Here is a 4,358-nt window from a genome sequence, read left to right on the forward strand (position 1 = left end):
ATTTCCTGTTTGGTACCTTACAGGCAAGTTTTGCCATTGTGGAAAATGACTCCTGAAGATGGACCAGCTAGTAGAGCGAGGTGTGCGAGAACGCTGGGACCCTTTTTCAACTTGGATCCCCGCTCTTTTTGGCCCTCATGTCCCTCCGTTTTTGCAAAAACCTGCCACCCGCGTTTTTCCACTTCCTCACCGCCTTGGCCGTATCTATACCCACAGCTAGTTCCTGATTGTCCCACGCTTGAATATTGGGCAAGCTCACTGCGACACAGTGCCGCGCAGGGATAACCAGCCCTTTACACTGTGCGATTTTTGCCCTTTTCAGGCCGATTCTCCGGTTGTGCGACAATTCTTCGATCGGAGTGACTTTCAGCCTGATTGTGCGTGGCGTAGTAACGAGGGGCGATCAGCCTCACGAGGTCGGGAGAAAATTAAACATATTTGAAATTCGGCCATCGTTAGGTGGTCTAGGGTAAATCGCTCAGCGGGCAAACAAGGATTCTTCTTCTTCTTTCTCTCAGACAAAAATCCAGAAGCATGGCAGGGGTGTAAGGAGTGAAATGGAGCTCTTTCTGTAAAATTGACAGACCGTAGTAGCCACGTTTGCTCAGCCATGTCTTTGTACAAAATACATCGTCACCTTTTCTTTTTAGGACTTTTAGCACTAAATTGCACAAATTACCAAGGCAGCACGTTTCACTCTAGTGAGCTTCATATTCCTCTTCTACTCGTTTGGCTTCCGGATAGCCGAGTCCGAGTAGCGCCATCTCACTCCGGAGCTGAATCCCACGTGATTTTTAGACATATAGTGTGAGCAGGTAGATCGCAGCAGAGCGTCGGGTCGCACAGTGTGAGAATAAACATTGTGAGCTGCTGTGAACTTTTAAACCCTGCGGTTACATTGTACAGTGTGAGCTGTAGCTGCGTGCAACAATTCAAAAAACTCGTACAGTATATGCCCGGCTGTAAGGAGAGTCACAGAAGCAGCCAAGAGGCCTGATCAATTTGGTAGAGCTGCAGAGATTTTTCAGTTTGCCGCAAACCATGTTAGGAACAGAATAAATACGTGTGAGAGGGTGGAAAATGTAAAATGTAATGAATCGAGCAAAACTAAGACTTCAGATAATCTTTAACACACAAGCATCCCAGCTGTAAGACTCGGCGTTGCTAGCATTATGCTATCAGGAAGGCTTTACTTTATACAAATTAAAGTAGTGGTTGCTTTTGAGGTTATAGCTAAAGACAAGAGAATTCTTGGAAATTTATTTGCTGCATTTATTTTGCCGTTTCAGTCCCGTTTATACGCACTTCTATTTCTGTCTCCAACTGACATCCAACATCAGTAATACTTCCTGACAGTGAAGTTCATTACCGATCCGTGGTGCGCGCTAGTTTGCTAATGTAACTCAAGGTCCTGTTTATCAAAGCCAAGCAAACTTAAATATATGAAGATTTTATGCTTTGCATCGTTTCGTTAACTTGCTCCAATTAATCGCATTTTTTTTTCTTCAAAGATTAAAACGTTTCTGAAGGGAGCTGAATGCAAATTATGTCAAAACACTTTTTTTTTTCAAAACAATGAATAAAGTTGCTTTTTTTATTATGTCCAACTTTATATTGGTTTATTACATCAAATATCAAATAAATCAATTAAATTCGTCACTGCACCGTAAATAATATGCACCAAGTAAAGGGGATCAAAAATCTGCAAGCTACTGGAAATCTGACTGAGTTAACATTAATCTGATGTACTCAACTGCCACCAACAAAGGAAGGGCTTTCACAGGATTTGTACGGGTGCTGGAAATCCTTGAAAATGCTTGCATTTTGACGTTGTGTTTTCAAGGTTTGTGTGTGTGTGTGTTCAAGTGCTTATATTTTGGATGAAATGCTTGAAATTGTAACAATTTCTTTCGCAACAAATACCTATCTAACTGAATCGTGTGTTTATTNAGCCAAGAGGCCTGATCAATTTGGTAGAGCTGCAGAGATTTTTCAGTTTGCCGCAAACCATGTTAGGAACAGAATAAATACGTGTGAGAGGGTGGAAAATGTAAAATGTAATGAATCGAGCAAAACTAAGACTTCAGATAATCTTTAACACACAAGCATCCCAGCTGTAAGACTCGGCGTTGCTAGCATTATGCTATCAGGAAGGCTTTACTTTATACAAATTAAAGTAGTGGTTGCTTTTGAGGTTATAGCTAAAGACAAGAGAATTCTTGGAAATTTATTTGCTGCATTTATTTTGCCGTTTCAGTCCCGTTTATACGCACTTCTATTTCTGTCTCCAACTGACATCCAACATCAGTAATACTTCCTGACAGTGAAGTTCATTACCGATCCGTGGTGCGCGCTAGTTTGCTAATGTAACTCAAGGTCCTGTTTATCAAAGCCAAGCAAACTTAAATATATGAAGATTTTATGCTTTGCATCGTTTCGTTAACTTGCTCCAATTAATCGCATTTTTTTTTCTTCAAAGATTAAAACGTTTCTGAAGGGAGCTGAATGCAAATTATGTCAAAACACTTTTTTTTTTCAAAACAATGAATAAAGTTGCTTTTTTTATTATGTCCAACTTTATATTGGTTTATTACATCAAATATCAAATAAATCAATTAAATTCGTCACTGCACCGTAAATAATATGCACCAAGTAAAGGGGATCAAAAATCTGCAAGCTACTGGAAATCTGACTGAGTTAACATTAATCTGATGTACTCAACTGCCACCAACAAAGGAAGGGCTTTCACAGGATTTGTACGGGTGCTGGAAATCCTTGAAAATGCTTGCATTTTGACGTTGTGTTTTCAAGGTTTGTGTGTGTGTGTGTTCAAGTGCTTATATTTTGGATGAAATGCTTGAAATTGTAACAATTTCTTTCGCAACAAATACCTATCTAACTGAATCGTGTGTTTATTAAATGGAGAAATAAAATGTCGGAGAGCCCGAAAATGAAACCTGCTAGCTTATGTGTGACTGCGATCTGCCAGTCTATTTCCATGTGTGACTCCGCCCCCATGAAACCACTACTGCACCATGCCGGGAGGTTGTCGTTTCAATGAACGTTGGCTGGAAGATGAAAAATACAAATTATGGATTAAACTGGGACAAACCCCATGAGTTGCCTCTTGTAAAGTCTGCAGAAAAAGATGTGCAGCTTTAAGCAATGGGCGAGTCTGCGCTGTCGAGTCAAATGAAGGGTAAGTCATCGACTTTTAAGTAAGCCAACTGAAGTAGCCTAGTACGCGTTATCGTTAGCGCCTATTTGTTTACGCTAGTAACTGCTAGCTAGGAATTCACAGGCTAAGTTACTGAGTGACTGAGAGTACGGTGTGATAATGTAATGTTAGTATTGCAGTGTTTCCCGCAGCACTATCTGGGTGAAAAAAAAAAAAAAACGAAGTCTTAATTCATTGCCAGGCCCAGACCTTACAACAGCATTGATAACGCTACGGCTGATAATACTGAATTGCGACACCCTCTGGTTGGTTAGGTTGTGCTCTGACAAATTAAGATCGGATTTAGTTTTATGTATTCATTTCGAAACCCCCCCCCCCGACAGTCATCCGCGCAAAACTGGTTCCGTAAGGTGCTGGAAAAAGTTTTAAAATGGATCTTGAAAGTGCTTGAAAAGTGCTTGATTTTGACTTTGGAAAAGGTGTACGAACCCTTTTTCAGCTCACTGACCTTAAACCAAACAGAATAAAATAGAAAATATATATCATATTATATATAAATAAATCTGTCTGGAAGCCTTGGCTATCCGATTAATAATCTGTTAATCCAAAAAATAATCGACAGATTGGCAAAATAATCGTTTGTGGCAGCCCTAGACAGACTCTTCTTTTAGAGAGAGTAGAATGTCCCTCCCAGGCTTCCGTAGTACGTTTCACACCTTGACGGGGCAGCACCAGTCTGTCGATTGTAATTTATTTAGTGCACCACTAGATTAAGGTAAATCTTACACACTGTCCCTTTAAATAAATTAAAATCCTTCCCATTTCATTTTGGAATCTCTGACCAGACACGAACATCCCAGCAAAAATTTTCAAAATGCAGTTCCTGGATTTTTGATGAAAAAATTACCAATTTGAAAGTGTTCCCACTTTAGCAGCAAGCTGGTTAGCAGGACGCCACCAGACGAGGTGAGACACAGACGGGTGACCAGGCCAAGGGAGTAAAGGCTGTGAGTTTTAGTGCGCAGAAATCCAACTTTAAGGAGTTGTTTGGGTTTTTTTTCTGCGGTAAAATAAATGCCTAAAGCAAACAATATATAGCAGCTGTGGATTTATTGGTTACTTACACATATAACTCTGCTTGGAGAACCAATGGAGGATCCTGGGGGGGAGATGGAGGTCT

General features: G+C 40.4%; 1 protein-coding gene across 1 annotated transcript in view; it reads right to left on the minus strand.

Moving 5' to 3' along the window:
- ablim3 (actin binding LIM protein family member 3) overlaps positions 1 to 4,358 on the minus strand; it is a 66,759-nt gene that overhangs the window by 29,709 nt on the left and 32,692 nt on the right. The window lies entirely within an intron of this gene.

Source organism: Cyprinodon variegatus, unplaced genomic scaffold (genome assembly GCF_000732505.1).
Source record: "Cyprinodon variegatus isolate N-32 unplaced genomic scaffold, C_variegatus-1.0 Scaffold148, whole genome shotgun sequence".
Classification (NCBI taxonomy): Eukaryota; Metazoa; Chordata; class Actinopteri; order Cyprinodontiformes; family Cyprinodontidae; genus Cyprinodon; species Cyprinodon variegatus.